Source organism: Nothoprocta perdicaria, unplaced genomic scaffold, assembly GCF_003342845.1.
Source record: "Nothoprocta perdicaria isolate Ctin4 unplaced genomic scaffold, notPer1 scaffold_50, whole genome shotgun sequence".
Taxonomy (NCBI): Eukaryota; Metazoa; Chordata; class Aves; order Tinamiformes; family Tinamidae; genus Nothoprocta; species Nothoprocta perdicaria.
The window spans coordinates 503178-521107 of record NW_020455755.1 but is presented as its reverse complement, the minus strand read 5'-3'; the positions used below and the strand labels follow the sequence as shown (position 1 = coordinate 521107).

The following is a 17930-nucleotide window of genomic DNA, read 5'->3' as shown; positions in this document are numbered from 1 at the left end:
AAACAGATTAAGAAAATTTAAGCTGTATGATGCATTTAGTGGCCTAGATTCTCAAATTAGTGTAACTCAGACAATGTAAACAGCCTATCTGAGCTAGCTGGGGAAAGTAACCCAAGATTTGCTGTACACATCATTTATGCTTCCATAGTTCTGAAAAGCAGCCTGTTAAGGTTTCATTTTCAAAAGGTTTTCATCAATAATACCTAATGGTGTCATGCAAGAAACAATGAAAGGAATGGCATAAAAGACAGATTAGATTACCTGGCCCATGCCTTCAGATGCAGCAAGACTAACTGCAAAATGCTGTGAGGTTTCTCCCTTGTACCATGGTACAGTTTTCCATTGCGCTTTGTCTGATACTCTGCCACATTCCATAACAAATCATGATTGCAAGGATAGGGAGGGCCTATCTGGAAGTTTGGATTTGGGAGTGGAGAAGCAGGAAGCTACCACTGCACTGCTGATTTGTCAGGACAACCTGCTCCAATACCTCCCTGGCACCCCTTGTGCCTTTTTCTACCCAATTGTAAATGCAGACATCTATGATTGCTTCCCATCTAAGTCCTAAAGGGAACAGACATGATATCAGTGTTATTACATTTATTATTTAGTGCTAATGCTATAAATAAATGAGCAATTCTGAGCTGCACTCTTTTCCCGCATCATCTCCCTCTTCCATCCTGCCAACTGGCTGCCCGCTCTGTGGTCCAAGGCCGTTCTCCCCGACACTGCTTCCCGGTTTTGCTCTCTGTATTCTACTGTCTATTTAGCTTCCCGGGCAATGACTCGACAATCGGCTCCACACAGTCCGAACTGCACAGCTGGCAGGAGACACAGGAGCCTTGAGTTACAGCGACAAGATCAGCCCTTAGTGCTGCGAGTGCCTGCACACAGGGCTGTGTTTGTGGGTGTGAACTGACACGTATCTCTACACGCTATACATGAGTATGGAGGTCACCTATTCTCAGGTATATCGGCAGGATGCATTTACTAGTGTTTCACAGACAAAAAGTACTAGTAAAATTATTATGATTGCTCTGCCATTTCAGAAGTGTTGCAAAACTCATTTATTTGATGCTAAGAAAGTATTTCAAAGCTGAAAGGAGCTATGTGGGTGCTACTGTTATAAATAGTTTCCTAATTCCTAGTTTGAGTATGTTCGTAAAAGCACAAAAAATAGGCTAGGAGAACATCTTGAAGCAAAACCAACTAGATTAATTTCATTTTCTTTTGGTGAGGAGTTACTCTTCACAGTTCTACTACACTAGTCCACACTGTTGGCTTTCAGCTGCCAGTTCCTCAGGGTAACATTGAAATTAAGTTCTTCTTTTTTTTCCTTTTCTAATCAGGAAACTATTTATATTCATTTGAAGCTTTGTAATCTTCTCCAAACCAGTGTCAAAAAATAACAAACAAACAAAAGAAGATCCAAAGCTGAATGTTGACTCTAAAACCCCTTCCAAGTCTTCTATTTAATCAGCCTTGTGGCATATTGGAAAATAGATCATTTAGTTCCACTTCATTATTATGGGGAGGAAAAAAAACCTTACGGTCAGGCTTAAAGCACCTAAACACCTAGAGCCATATTCTAATCTGCAAAGCACATGGGTGCAAAACAGACAAGCAATTTTTGATTTCCTGGGGGCAGCACTGCTTGCAGTGACTGGCAGGGCCTTTCTGTATCTCACCAGGCCTTTTCCAGCAGCGCCTGCACCCGCTGCACCAGCCGTCACACCGCGCTACAGGCGGCTGCCACGGCACGCAGCACCTGGACGGCCGTCAGCGGCACCGCACGGGCTTGTGCAAGGAAATCTGAACTTGCTGGCTACACCCTTGCAAACACAGAGGGGGGAACGTGAAATGCACGCTGAAATTAGCATCAATTTAGTAACTCCTCTGTAAGCAAAGGAAATAGCTATTTTTACCCTTAAAAAGTCTTGCAAAGTACCCTCCAAACCTATGCAGGAGATGTTCAGACGCCTGCAGTCAGGACTTCGAAACATCACAGTGGGCCCTGATTTCATCCTTGCAGGCCAGAGTATTGCATGAATTAACTGCACTTAGGAAGCTGTTATGAAAACATCTTCCTTCTGTTCCAAAATGATGGCATCATTCAAGAAGGAGCTATATCAAAACACAAGAAAAAAAAAACGGCATATAATCTTTCTGCTTTCTTTCTATCTTAAGACAAAGACAGTGAAACATTTCTGAACTTATTCAGCGTGCAGCAATTGGTTATTTTGTTTTCCAAAATGAATCAGAATATCAGGGACTAAAAATGCTCTCCTTGTTAAGTGAGTACTAACTAGAGCTAAATTAATTTGGAAGAGTACTGTTGAGTACTGAATGTCCTCTGCAGGATTCCAGCTGTCCTTTGCTTTGCTGCAGGGCATGTATTTGTAAAAGACATAACTGACGTACGTACCATGGCCCAGGGGTTTACGAGGAACAGGAGCTGCGGCTGCTCCCTCAGTGCTACAGCCTCTACCAGGAGGGAGCCCATGCCCTGTGAGGCTGCGCCACATGTCACCCCACAGAGCCTTCGCTATTTCTGACCTCCCTTGTGCACAGAATGTCCCCTTGCTGTCCCACAGAACAGCCCTGGGAGCGGTGCAGGGAGCGAGGAGCCACGGAGCCGAGTGGGGCTGGGGGAGCTGGGATGCGCTGCAGGCCCTGCGCCCGTAGCACTCACGCCCGCAGCGCTGCACGCAGCCCGCGAGCCCAGGCCCTGCCGCCCGCGCCAGCCGCAGCGCTGAGCGCAGCAGCGCACACACAGGCGGTGGCTCCGCCGGCTGCACAGCAGCAACACAACCAGAGACGTATTTAAAAACACAGACACGTAAGCAAGACAGAAACTCCACCTCTGTGTGAGTCTGAGAGGCATCAAATGGTAGAAACACCACAGATAGACACACTCCTCCCAGCATAATTGTTACTATCACAGCTGTGGCAGAGAGAGGGGGAGGAGGCGGGATGATGCAAGGAGCTTGGCAGGGTGCTCGGCACTCGCTGCACTGCATCATCTGCGAGAAGCAAGAGGCCCCGTGTCCGTGGGATACAGCCGACTCTGGCTGTGCGCACCGCGTGGCTCCGCGCCACTCCGTGCCTTCCTCTGCGTCCGCACCTGCTGCTTCACCCTCCAGATGCAATCTGCCTTTGCATCCTACTTTCCCAAAGCTTATGCAGAAGCAACGTGATTTACTCCAACAATACCTGTTCTTAGTCACTTATTTTCAGAGCTCATTACAAAGTGTAATTAAATGGTCATAATGTCCATAGCTTTAACCCTATTTAGTAGATAAAGTAGGTAATTAAGCATTGTTAGCTCCATTTTGCATCTATGGAAACTGATGACAGGGGCTAACTCAAGGTCACAGGGCTACTCTGAGTGAACTGTGGCTTATAATGCATGAGGTTACTAGCTCTTCTATCCAAAAGTACTCTGATACCTTGTTCATTTTAAGCTTATGAATTAAGTTATGAATCAAAACTGTTACTCCTGCCCTATCACTGAGAAAACTAATAGGGAGGCATTACATGATTTGCACTACATGATTTAACCAAAGCAAGTGTTGGAGAGCCTGGAAAACATCACTGATCATCTTTATTTCATGTTAGGGGAGAAACCCACCATCTCTTTCTAAACAAGAGGGTATTTCTGCCTTGTAGAGCCAATTGTTCTTACATTTACATTCTTGTATTCATATCTGATGAAGCAGCCAGAGTGACAAATCTAATAGCTGTCCTAAACAGTGTTTTAAAGGTTATTCAGTTCAGCTGCCCAGGCACAGCCACAAACCCTGACGCTAGTGGGCAGCTGGGAGTCTCACTGCTCTCAACCACAGGACACTTGGAGGTTTTAGACCAGTGCAGCCTGAGCGCATCCTTCCCGGGCTGCTCAGGAGTCACATGCTGCTGCAGCTCCAACTGCTCTATCCTGCGGGCTATATATAGCTCTGTTCCTATAAACTATTATCTCACTTTGGGCCACTCAGATTGTTTCATTCATGGGTGTTTATCTTGCCCTACCTGCCAATGTGAAGGCAGAACAGTCTATTTTCAGGCTCGGAGAGGGCTCCAGGAGACTATGTCTTAGGTACTCCCTCTCCTCCCATTCCTGAAGTATCTTAGGGGTTAAGAGTTTACTCCTATTTTAAGAGGATACCTCTATTCGTTCACAATATGCATGCAATATTGATAGAAATCTCCCCCACGGACATGCTTCAACCTAATGGGACTTCTCCTAGGGACTGGAAAAGTCTTCAGGTCTAAATATTTTCAACCTTTGGCTCACTCCTATGGCAACAAATGTGGGGCCTCTAAACAGCGGGTGTATTTTGTGCAGGGATCATAGGACAGTCACCAGTGTGGATAACAACTATTTCTTTAAAATGCAGAATGATTCGAACCATCAGTTTTACCAGGCTACCCTGTCTCCTAAATTCTGACTCTGAGTTTCATACTTCCATTTAAACCTATGGTAATTTTGTGACAGATTTCAACAGAGAAAACAGAGCCCTTAAGTAGGGTATATGCAATAAAAAGCACCTTACAAAATCCACTGAGGTTAAAAAGTCTTTAAATGACGACTGGTTTTAGCAAACAGCAAGGCAATATGAAAAGCTGAGCTCAAAAACGACCTTATATCTAAGCTCTAGATGAGGCCTGGGTAAAGACTTGTCTAATTCAGGACAAATCAGGTGAGATCTGACTGTGCCATGAGATCCCTGTATGAGCTCACAGTCTCTGAACTCTAGGTTAACCAAAGTTCAAAAATTAAATGAATTGGGCAGTTTATATCTGGTGCCCATTATTTACAGTAGTGGCCACTACTGTTCTTAGGCACAGAACTGCTGCTGAGGAAGAAGAGCAGAGGTAACCAAAATATTCATGCAGATTGTTTAGCAAAAAAAAAAGTAAACTCAAAGTGAAGACTCAAAATATCAAGATCTATAGAAAAACTAAAAGCAGCTGGACTTGACATAGGGATTGGAACTGGTGGCCCAGAGTGGCTCCCTCTCCCTGCTTTATCACCGCCTTCATGCTTGGCTTTGATCCAGTGTCATCGTTAATTGGATACGGAGAGATGGATCTGGCCACCTGGCATTCTGTCTGGCTCCTAGCTGACGATAACTCACTTGGCAGCCTAAGTGGGGAAGTGGCCACCTGGCTAATGCCAGGGCTACTGGGTATCTAGCTAGGGACTGCCAACCTGCAAAGACATTTCTGCACTGCGGATGCTGACAGCAACCTCTCTCTCTTGCTCCATCCACCCAGTTCACTGTAACCTGACAAAGCGATGCCCAGCGATCCCCTCCTCTCTTTGCTTTCCTCCAACTGTCTGCTACGAAGGATAAGGACACACACCCCTTAATTGCTAAATGAGAATAAAATTAACTTGTCTCCTTCTCTTCCAAGTTCTTTAGATTGTTCCCACTTCCCTTCCCCCATTCCATCCTGTTCTGCTTCTACAATTTTCAACCATTTGTACTAGCCAATGAGTTTTGCAGTTTTTGAATGCTGTAGTTTGATGCCTATTTTTAATTAATAAAAATGCTGATATAAATGAAGAATAATATCAAAACAAAAAGAATGAAGTATCAGACTCATGCCTGCAGCACAGATTCTCCATTTGACTTGTGCACTGTGTTATTATTAACCCCTGTAAAATCTTAGTGTGAAAGACCACAATTTTGATTTAACATTTTTGTAACATTCATTTTGATAATATGTAAATTACACCACAGGAGTCAAGGCAGTGGAAAATGAAGATTCAAGCACGCAAGTGCATGTCAGCAAAGATTTCAAGAGTACTATCAGTGTCACACAGTGTGACATTGTAAATTCTCTATGTATTAACTTTATTACTGTAAGATCTTAAAAAAAAAAAAATGTACTGGAATTTTAGGCTTTCCAGCTATATGCCATTCATATTTTCAGACTTTCTTCCCTCAGGTCTGGGGAAATTCTCACCTACTCTACACACCAAGACATCCTTAGACGGTCATAAAGGATGGCTTTTTGGTTCTCTTCCTACTTTTGCCACTGACTCATTGCACCTTTCTGCTATAATTTCGAGATGAAAAGTACTTAGTTTCAGTTTTCTCATCCATTTTTTCTTATGAATTTTGGAAAATATGATACTTAAAGCTCAGAAATCGTCTTAGGATCCCAGAAGAACTGAGTATAAAAATAAAAAAAAATACAGAAAAAATGTTCTGCTTTTACTGATGACAGAGCTAACTACAATATTTATCTGTTCTTCAATAAGAAATCCAATAATCTGCAATTACTACACGCATAGATTCAGCCAGCAGTAACTGGTGTTTTAAAGTACAAATAGAGGTTATAGTCTTTCCATAAAAGTCCATCTAAGTTTCCATCATATATTTCAACTCTTTTTAAAAAACGCTTTAAATTGTTTTTTCCTCTAATTACTAATATAGTATGATGATGTTCTGTGATGTTTTTAAAATGTTTTTGTAAAAATAACTAATGTTAAGCTCTTACATCCATCAAAAAAGATTTGCAATTACTGTTCTTTGTTCGTTGCAATCATTGTACTAAATTTACACTACTTATTGGAATATATGTTCACTCGTGGAATCACCTCATTACTAAAAAACAAAGATACATTTGCCCCCTAAAGGCCCTGCCCCAGTGGACTTTATTGCAAACAATAAAAAACAAATCAGGCCAACAACAAGAAAAGTATAGCAGGGGGTGGATCCCCAGATTTCTTAAGCAGCCATAGTTTAACCAAAGTTAACAGAAGTATTTGATTTATCCAATTGGGAATTACAGGATTGGTTTTTTTTTCTTTTTATTGTATATGAATGTTGGAGGAGAGTACACCATAGATCAAATTTTGGAGTTTAAACCAGTAATAATTCAGCCCTGGTGTTGAGGGATCCATTCCTTTCTATGTGGATGCAGCCCTTTCGTACGTCCCATAGTTTCATGTGGCTACCTGATCCAGTTTGATTGTATTTATCTTACATCAGTTCTCCAACCCATTCATCACACAAATATTTCTTTTGGCAGGAGGGAGGGAACAGCATGGGGACAGAAGCAGAGATTGGGAACTGCAGAAGGTGGTAGCATTAGCAGCAAGTGCTGGCTTAGAGCAGCTAAAATTTATTGTGAAACCACAAGATAAATAGCTCAGTTTAAGTACAGCACCAGGGAAGTGTTCAGAGGATTAGTGTAGCAGAAAAAAAAATGTTATTAGCTGAAAATATGCACTGAAGAAATGGTAAAGCAGCATTACATGGGAAGTAACAGATGTGGTTAAACCTGGAAAAGCCTCTTCACATGAAAATAATTCTGTTCCTTCTTCTCAGTCTGCACGGCAAGTTCAGCTGGTGCTTTTGGCAGCACTGTGGGCATGAATGTATGTGTCTATACTGTATGATATGTATATACACACACATATATACCACATGGTATATACTTTTAATAAGATATTAATACACACATATGTTTGCATTGCTAAGTTAGTAGATGTTTATACTCTATTATCCCTGATAGAAGTATTAGAAACAACAGGAAAACTTTCCCTTTTATTCTGGCTTTGGATGTTGTTTCAGACTGTCAGTGCTATGAACAGGATTTCAACAGCTGAGGAAAAAAATGTAAATATTTCAGCTCACTAGCAATATTAATCTCAGGTATGCACCAGAACTATACATTTAGCCAAAATGCCGATACCTTTTCAGAAATAAAGCAATTATGTTTATCTTTTGTATTTTTTTCTCACTTTTATAGCCTTAAAATTATAGGAAGATTACATCTCTATAGTTTAAGGGAGGAAGAAAGCATTTTAGATATTCATAAAGAGAGGAATGTTTAACTAGCACTATTGCTGGCTTCACACTAAATCTATTCATTTTCTTGCATCCACACTCAAGAAGGTATCAGGACACTCTCATACTTTTCAGGGAGCCATTAATCAGCATGACCATCATCATCCCTGACTATCTTTGAGATGCGTTTCATCTACTCAGCAAACTTCTATCATTAAAATTCCTGCCAATCTTTGAAAGAATTTGTAGGTTATTCAGGAGCCACATAGCAACCACCAACACTCCCAGCCACTGAAATAAACCCCTGTTCTCCATGAGCCGCTTCCTGCCTCCAGCGGAGCTCATTTGTGCTCAGCAGGCCAACGGCCTCTCCAGCCAGGCCAGGGATCTCTCTTGCAAGTGGGGACAAAAACACTGGAGCAAATTCTGCTCTTAGTGCGCCCCTTTGTACCTCCAGCATCTTCAGAAAGGCACATCCCCATGAAGTACATTGCTCTTGATAGCAATTTCTCTTTACTACTGAACTATGGAGCCCTTACTCATCACAGTTTACATAGAGGGACTTCCACTCATTTGACCCTATGCCTCCCTTCTGGCTTTACAGCCATGCATGGCTTCACTTCGCTCCCCTTCATGGCTCACAGCTCACAGACTCACTGAACTCCAAACACTAAAAATATTTTAAAAATCCAGCACTCTTAGTTGATTTTCAGCTTCCAGTGTCCAAACATCAGGCTAGAAGCAGCTCTGTTGCAGTCTCTAAGCCTGCATTTACCAGCGACTAAGCTGCCAAGCTATTAGGTAGCAGCTCATTGGCACAGAGATCCTTCCACCGCGTTCAGCTGCCTCAGCTCTTTTTCATCTGAAAGCATTTTCCATTCTTCTGACTGGTGATGCATCCCCTTAGCAAGGACCCACATTATATTTTAATCTTCAGCTGGTAAAGGGCTGCTGAACAAGTGCTATTGCCATTTCCAACCATGACATTTAGCACTGCTGGTATTTTATTTCCCCCATCTTGTTGTCACTCTTGTTGCTGTTTGCTAACAGGCTGGGAAGACTTGTAGGTGTGGACAACGACAATCCTAATTGTGGGACAGAGGAGTTGCTATAAAAACTTGACATTTGGCATTATTTTTGGTAAAGTGTATGATGCTTTTGCTACTATTTAGCTGTCACTACTGCTGACCCAAGCAGGAGCCGAGTGCTGCTGAGGCCCAGCAGATCACAAAAGCCTCAGTTGCTGCTTCTTAGTCCCAACAATACCCACATGTTTCTTTGTTTCATCTCTGCTGCAAATCCAGTGTGATTTCTTCTTCCTGATTCTGCAGACATTAAAGGAATGTTTTAAAGGAAACATTTTAGTTTCCTTTAAAAGCTTGTGCTTCTTTAACTGGTCTGACAATCCAAGAGTAACTGTACAATCTAATACATACAGTATCATAAGCAATGACAGATAATGCTACCCATGTCTATTCCTGGAATAGAAAGATTAACTCACCTCATTAAAATGTACACATTTGACATAGCATAATACTGCAATACATCAGGACAACTATTTAAGTCAGCTGAAAGATAAATTTTGCGGGAACTAGGATGATCCCCTGCTGTCCTCCTACCTCCCGCTATTCAGATATTGATCATCTTTTTAGATTAGCACATAGGTATTACAGCATTAAGCACTTTTGAACAACCTAACATAGATTGCATTAGCCTAAACATCTAGGTAGCAAAAAAACCTCGAGAGAAACATAATTAACTTGAAGCGTAGATGGAATCTCTTGTGTCAAAATAAATACCCTGCTCTAGAAGAGACGGTTTGTACGAATACCTGCTTGTGAACATGCAACAGTCTAGCAGGCTAACCTTCTGCAGGCTGATGCCTTAGACAAATGACTGAGGCAGTTTCATGTATCCCTGCTTCAGAAGCAAGCTCTTGAGCTGTTTGCCACCAGTGTAAATGACTGTTCCTGCCCACATGTAGGTGGCTGTACAAAGGTGAAGTATACAGAATTCACTGTTGATCTATTACAGCTGGGAAAGTTAAAGTCTAGTTCAGTTGTAAGTGGTCCTCTTCAAGCCTTATCAAATTTAGCAATTCTGTCATAATATGCCAAACGGTTGCCCCCTGAAAACATTGAACACACTTTATTAAGATTACCTTACCAACTCAGTAAGGAAAAAAGAAAAAGTATTTTTTTGTCGTGCTACATATTGTCTATCTGATAAATTCTTAGCTTTCACCTATATAGATCTTAAAAATCCTCTTCAACAAACATCCAAAGTCCTAAGAAATATTGCTACCAGGCGAAACAACTTAGCAAATCAAACTTCTTATTTAGGGAATTCTTGGTCTCTGCTGAATTGTCAGGATCTTTGGCTGTTTCATATTCTTCTGAACAAATCTTTAAAAGGGACAAATTGTTTGCTTATTTATTTTTGAAACAGGAAGTTGAAAGTACCTCTGTAAATATAACATTTCAAAAAAGAACTACAGATTGGATGTGTTAGATATATTTTACATCAATAAATCTTGCGCTTTATCAGTACATCAGAAAGCTTAGAAGAGATTTTCTATCATCTTGTGCTGTAAAATGACAAATGACATTTGAACCTGGTAGTTCCTTCATGGAACCTGTTTAATAATAAAACAGCTGCCATACAAGATAAAATAGTAAATACAGATAACACAATGATGCCTGAAAATGGGGACAGAGAAAATTCTTCAGGCCCGAAAATTATTCAGGCCAAAATGCAAACTCCTGGAATTCTGCATATGAACCCAAAAGGAGTTCATTCCCCCGTCTTTAAGAATTATTAAGACTTTCTTCAATTAAAATTTCTTCTCAATCCCAAATTTGAACTGTGGCTGTTTATTAAAGCAATCTCTAACAAAAAAAAAATGCAGTATGCATTCAAATTTTAACATTTAAGTACACAATAAGAACAGGCAAATTCCCCTGAAGAATTTAATTTGTAGCTAGCTTAATACTGAATCACAGCACAGCTAATAAGTATAACTGCATTCAGAAAGTTTCATTTTAAGAATGTGTGGAACATATAATTTGATTAGGGTGTGTGAGTATCTATCCATGGCTTGTGCATGGTAGATTCCTACGGATGTGACTCATAAGGTATTCTGAACCACCTACCTCCTGGCAGTCAGGAATCTGCAGTACTCCTGCAAATGCTGAGCAGACCAAAAATTGTCCACTTAGGCCATTTTTTTTTTAAGCTGACAACAATTTTAGAACAGATAGATTTTAATTTCTAAACCTTCTAGATAGGCAAGTAGCACTCATGATAGAAGCAGAAAAAAGAAAACTTCCATTCTTCCCATATAAAAGAGAGTTTGTTTATAACATTAATGATTGTAAACATTCTACTTTTTTTGAAATGAAGATTCAATAAAATGTTTACAATTCTGTTTTTCCAAATCAATAGCTTCTCAATAGCTCTGTTTTTTTTTTTTTTTTTTGGGGGGGGGGGGGCCTGAAATGTTGCTGATTCTAATAGGGTAATAAATTATCAGTTTATTAAAATTTAGAATAGTTAAATAGATTGCATATCAAGAAAAGAACATTCCTTTTCCCTTCATTTTTAAAGGATGAATACTTGTCTTCAGGAAGATACTTTTGTTCAGAAGACATGCAAGATTAAATATTTTCCTCTGAGTAGCTACTGTTCAGGTTTCCCACATACCTTAGTGTGTATCTTAAAAATCTGTTACCTTGTTAATAACCTCAGCTGCAAGTTGAGCATCTTTTTGGAGAGGCAACTCAGTCTTCGAGGCTGCTCAGCTTATGGTTACTTCTGACTAGAAGAGTAAGACATTATGTCAACAATATATATAATTACCCCCAAATGTCAATTACTGTTGATAAGTTTCCTTTATAGCAGTCATAAATTACAGTCTACCTACATATCTTACCACAACTAAAAATATTAAAATAGAAGCAAAATATTCTTAAGACAACCATTTTTTTTCTTGAACTTTTTGGCTAAAAGTGATTTAGAAGGAGGAAATTATTAAAAGCAATATCATATTTCTGTGGATTACACTTAAGCAAATAAATTTGTAGAAGTATGAAAAATAATAGGAGAAGATCTTCTAATAATAGGTTAGGTGTAATGAAAGTACCCTTTGCTGTACCATTATCATATAAAATGCAAGCAATGTCATTTAACTTTGCCAGTATTGCTTCACTATTTTAAAAGAAAAGGAGAATGAATTTAGAAGAAGGTCTGGAGAGTGGCAGATATAATAATATACATGATTGCACATTATTATAATGAGCAGGGTAGGTTACAAATTTAAAGAAGCAACATATTTGCTGTGGTCTCGGTTTCTGACTCAGAAGTGATTCCATTGATGCACTCGGCAGAAAAGTGTATCCTGCTCCTGTGTTTTTTTTTTAAATTTGAACTCATTAGAAGGAGAAACAGTATGACCAAAGGTAAACACCTCAATAAGAAATGGGCCTTTAAAAAACTCCAGAAGGCAGTTTAATCCAAATCTGGGATAACTATGGATTAAGAATGCATTCATGTTAGTTTCTGCTCCCCTCTTTAATACTAATATGCTTTGGACACTTGTCCTCCTGAGCACTTATACTGACACACTCTTAGGTGTTGCAGTTTCTATTTTTACTTTGATAAACAAACTAGTGAAGCACTTTGTATCATTCCTTCCAGCAGTTTGCATAATTGTTTTCTTTCATTCTAAAGGCTGATTACTAAATGTATGGGTCTGAATGGAAAAAGTGAAGCTTAATACAACAAAGGCTTGCACTTGAAACAAGTCAGCTATTTTTTTTTCCTAATTTCAGTTGCAATATGGTTAGAAATAAGATTGATGAATGATTCATCTGATTTAAAATATCTGCATGTGTATCTGTGGCAGTTTTCTATGCAAATCAAGTACTTATTCACACAAATTATTCTAATTAGCTGCAGGAGTCTATGATGACCTAATCTGCATGTTCAACTACAGTACACCTCCACATTAGCATGATAACTGTGTACATCTTCTGCATGCAAAAGTGCATGCTCAATTAGATAGAAAATTAGATCTTTTATTATTTCTGCATGGCTTTACTGTATTTTTAATTGAAATTTACACATTACTGATAGAGCTTTAGCTTTAATTCATAAAACCATTATGAACCTATAAAGAACAACGTACTGGAAACAAGAAATAAAAGTTTTAAAATTAAGTATATATATCTTTTAAATAAATTTATTTTTTATAAAGTTTCTATGACTTTGGGAATGGGAAACATATTCAGGTAAGTCAATAAATATCTGCAATTAATACTGTAATATTAAAAAACTTCGTCAAAGTCGCTATATCCAATACTTGTTCTCATATCATCATAAAAAAATAATTTCTATATATAACTTGGTGATAAAGGAGGTTGAACTTGTAGCACAGCATAACCTGATCTTAGCCTTGCTAAAATGCAAAAGTAGTAGTGGGTAAATTGTGACTCAACAAGTGAAACTGACTTACAGCTCTCAATAAAGCTGCATTTAAAGGTGAACAATAAATTTATATAAGGTCCTCTGTCAGAGTACAGCCAGTAAAAATAAAACTCATTAGCTGATGAAATGCTACTTTTACTTGGACCTTCATACTTTAATTCTAGGAAAAACAGTTGCTGAACTAACACACACACACTTTTCTTTGCTTGTTTGTTTGTTTTTAAAAAGGAACCATTTGAAAACAGTATCCATAGTAACATAGACTCTGTAGAGGTGCAGACAGACAGACAGTCATAATAATCAGTTCAAACTACTTCTAACCTATGTGTGGTGACCAGTTTGATAATAACCAATATGGAATAGATATATGGATGTGAAGCCCTGGAAGACTTGCTGAAAATTCTATCATTTCACATTGTTTATTAATTCAAAAAAATGGCTCACGAGTACAAATTTCTACTAATGGGCGAACACTTTGCATATGGCCAAACTCTCAATATCGAAACATGTTAGAGCCCAGATTTGTTCATCTTTTCAATGCTCTTAAGAAAGGCTGGGTCAAAAGAGATGCATCACTGATTGTACTCTTGTTTATGTTGCTAATATACAGCAGAAGCCACATTTGTATTGGAAGTAGGTTTTCTAAAACCTTAATATACACTAAAGAATCTGAATGTTTCTGCATTGTGTGCATAACATCTTCCCACAATTAGTATTTTGGTTATATTTTGGTTGCACAAAGAATGTCTTTCTTAAGATAAATCCAAGTGATGTAGGAATTCAGCAAATACCCTGACAGAAACCTTTGCATGTAGTTCGATGTATAAGGACAACGGCGGAAAACATTATAGGTTTAGAAACAAGCTGTGCTTGAACCACATAGTCGCTGCTGAATAAAAAGACGAGAAAATACTCATTTCATGTAATATATTCCAATGACAGGGTTAATGACAGAGGTAGACATGCCCATTGATTCACTAAATTGAACAGCATGACACACCTAAAAGTTAATTTTTCTTTGCCATGTACTTAGGCATTTAGTTATGACAATATTTGTGTCAGTAGAATTTATTCCCAACCTAAAGCTCAGTTCATCTTTCAGTTCAAATATGTGGAGGCACTTTTGTGCAGTCTTCCCATTTTCCAAAAATCTGTAACTGTTAATAGCTCATATAGTCTGCAGGTCAGGCCCTGGGATGGACTTACAGCATGTAAATACTGTAAGTTACAGTTACAGTTGTAAAGTTATATGTTACAGTGGCATAGTCGCTCTTTCGCTACAGAAATGTATAAGCAAATAGACCAGTAACCACAACATTAATTAATAGACAATGTGTGAATAATCAATAAATGAACTTTTCAGTGCTTAGAAGAAAGAATGTCTGCAGAAAAATATTCCTCAGTACATGATGTAACATTCTCAAATATGCAATCTTCAGTGTAGTAAATACGGTGCTATCCTGTAGATGCTATCTTCCAGGGTAAAAAAAAGTACACTGAAGAACCACAGCTCACTGTGAGGCATGGCTGTGCAATTTATAAACATTTACTTTAGGAATACCATGAAGAAAAAAATGAAGCTGGAATTGGAATGAGCTGTGCAATTTTGTTCTACATCCTAGCTGAGGTTATCTGAGGGAATGCTTCATTCTATTATCAAGATATACTGTAGCAATCAAGAAAAATATTTGATTCCTGTCCTAAAATTCCTCATAGTTAAGCTGTGATATTTTTTCATCCCAACATCAAACAATCATATTACAACCAAAGGGAAGAAAAAGCTTAATGCTGCATTATTTATAAGAAGTGTCACCTATACCAAGACCAAATCAACAACCACAAGGATTGTGTTTTTATATCCAACTCTTCTTCAGATGTTTATTTCAAAATCACTTAGACTTCTGGCATCCCTGATACTCCAGCTATGAAGGGGTAATATAATACCTACCTCATAAAAATGATGGAGAAATCCATTAATGTCTATGCAACAGATTCGAGAATTCTTGGAGAAAAGCTAATATTATCAAGAGAATGCATTCCAAAATATTTGATATAGTTATAACTTCAAGAAACTTCAGAGTAAGTCTTTTAATATTCTGCAATCTTTATGAAAAAATGTAAATGGAGTAAATATTTTTGGCTTACCATTCTAAAGTCTTACCCTAAATTTCAATTTCTGTTTTGCAGATATCCTATACACTGCAGACTAATAATATAATGGATACTTCCAGAGATCAGAGGCCAGCAAACCCTCCTGGAGACCAAGCTCGGGCACACGAGATGACTGGGAACAGCTAGTACAGGTTACTAGAGCAAATTTTGCTCAGCTAACATGACATTCTGCAGTTAGATGGCTGGCTTCATGGATAAGGGGGGAGAACTGGACGTGACTCTCCTTGACATCAGCAATGCTTTTGACACGGTATCCACTGTAGCATTATAGCCAAACTGCAGAAATATGGACTAGACAGCCTTACTAGATACAGATACTAGTTACACTGTGCATGTAAGCAATGTGCATAACAATATATATATACTGGTGAACACTCTAATGTATAATTAGCTGTAATATCAAAGGACCTAATATCCTTTACCTTAAAATAGGACTGGGAGGCACTAAGCCACTTCGGGGCCTGTCCAGATAAAAACAGCACATCACAAAACTCCAACCAGTGACTGCAGGCCTCTTGAAAGATAAGAAAATTGGTTTAGCATTTTTAAAAATTTAAAAAGTATAATTGCAAAATAACAATTTCAGAGGTTTAACCTGAACAAAGGGTAACATCCTTTCAGATTTAAAATTTAAGGAGTAGTAAGCTTCATTTGGGCATGTATTATTCTTCTGTATATCTAAGTGGCACTAAAGATAATGCAGATTTACTATTTTGACCCACCGTGTGACTCAGACTGATTTTTTCCACTGACATTTGCCTTAAATGCAAACCAGGCATGTATCTCTATCACAGAAGTCAGCACAGGAGTTCAGAAAACTATGGAAAACAAAAATGGTATGGCCTGATGCAACCCTCTTTCTTGCAAGACATTGGAACACACTCCTGAAGTACGGGACACTGACACAAGAGTGCTTCATTTACCCAAATCAACACTTTAGAAATCTTTATGGCTCATATTAAACCTCGTATGTGGCTAGGGTAATTATGCTGTTAACGTCTGCCAACATTAGAGGTGACTTTGGTCACCAGCCTTTGATAGCGACATGTGTAACCGCTTCCTGTGACAGCAGGACTCTCTCTGCTTTGCATGTGGATAAACTGCAGAGAGGCAGTTCTACTGGCTGGGTCCAGTCTTGGCTCACGCCTACCATCCACCACGCGCTATCTTGCGCAGCACCCAGGCCAGCACTGAGCACCTTGCTGAGGTTCACACAAATCACTCAAGTCCGTAAGGATTGCAGAACAAAAGCAAAGAGAGTATTTGGCTTGGACTTGGCTAATCATGTGTCACAGGGCAATTAAGGTTGCCAGCAGCCTCCCTAGGGCTCTGTCTCCTTCTGTTAGTCACTGGTTGCACGTAGGTGCATTACATTATCAGTGGTCTATGCCTCCGTGTACCATCATTACACTGGCATAATAACTTGAGGATACCTTGAGATTTAATGAAACAAGGTTTGTAGGAGACGATGACCCTGCAATGGTGACATGTAGTAGACAGGACCAAGCCCCCGGCTCCGTGCTCGCCCCAGGCAGGATCAGGAGTGATGGACATGCCTCCCTCAAAGCCGCCGACCCAGCTCTGCGGGGCTACAGCGCTCAATAAACCCGGCCCTGCGCGGGAGCAGGCTGCTCGCGAGCCAGGCTGCGCCGCTGTCTGCCTGGGGAGACCAAAGGCAGCTGCCGCAACAGCCGCTTTGCGATTTACTTGTTTATTTTCTTGTTCTCTAGGGGAGAAGGCTGCCCCAGCCGAGTGTGATCGCCCTGGCCACGCTCGCACTGCTCCAGCTGCCGCCGTTCCCTCACCCTCCCTCGTGCCTTCGACGGCTGCTTCGACGCCGAGGGCCACGGCACTGCCTCCTGCTCTCCGCTCAGCGAGGTGTGAGGGAGGATGCGGTGCTGCCTCGTGAGGGACCGCAAGGCGCCCAGCCGCTCTGAGCCGGTCCAGTCCGGTTTAGTCCGGTTTGGTCCGGTCCGGTCCGGCCCACCGCGAGGCGCGCGGGGCACGCCGGGAAAGCCGGCCGGCCGGCCGACAGGGCGGCGCGCAGAGCACGCCGGGCGCGCCCCGGCCTCCCAAGATGGTCTCCGGGCGCGTCCCCGCCCTCCGCGCAGGGCATGCGCAGTGCGCGCGCGGGCCGCGCCGCTCCCTCCTCCCGCCCTCCTCCCTGCTCCGGCGGCCGCGGCGCCTGTGACAGAGCGGAGCGGAGTCGCTCTCCCGTCGCGTCCCGTCCCGCGCCCCGCGACACCGCCCGCCGAGCGGCACCCGCGGCCCCACGAGCGCGGCGCGGCGGCTCGGGTAAGCGCGGCCCCGTCCCCGCGCGGCTGCCCGGCGGGCCCGGTGCGCTCCTCCCCGCCGCTGCCCCCGCCCTCCTTCTCCTCAGCTCTCAAAATGGCCGCCGCGCCCGTTGGTGAGGAGGGAGCCGGGGGGCGGCGGGCCTGGGCGGGGGCCGGGGCTGGGGGCGCGACGGGG

At 41.0% G+C, this 17930-nt stretch overlaps 2 protein-coding genes across 4 annotated transcripts in view; one reads left to right on the top strand and one right to left on the bottom strand.

Annotated features, from left to right (window-relative positions):
• The window catches only part of MNT (MAX network transcriptional repressor), a 69647-nt gene extending 52228 nt beyond the window's left edge, over positions 1-17419 (bottom strand). Inside the window, exons 1-3 of one of the 2 annotated variants that reach the window (XM_026047994.1) lie at positions 17267-17419; positions 15884-15975; positions 11536-11622 (exon numbers count right to left, since the gene is read on the bottom strand). The gene's annotated coding sequence lies outside the window, so the exon portion shown is untranslated. The remainder of the gene's footprint in view (positions 1-11535; positions 11623-15883; positions 15976-17266) is intronic. The other variant, XM_026047995.1, reaches the window with a different exon arrangement.
• Positions 17420-17740: 321 nt separating this feature from the next.
• PAFAH1B1 (platelet activating factor acetylhydrolase 1b regulatory subunit 1) overlaps positions 17741-17930 on the top strand; it is a 27766-nt gene continuing 27576 nt past the window's right edge. Inside the window, exon 1 of one of the 2 annotated variants that reach the window (XM_026047809.1) lies at positions 17741-17756. The gene's annotated coding sequence lies outside the window, so the exon portion shown is untranslated. Of the gene's footprint in view, positions 17757-17852; positions 17869-17930 lie in introns of those variants that run through there. The other variant, XM_026047808.1, reaches the window with a different exon arrangement.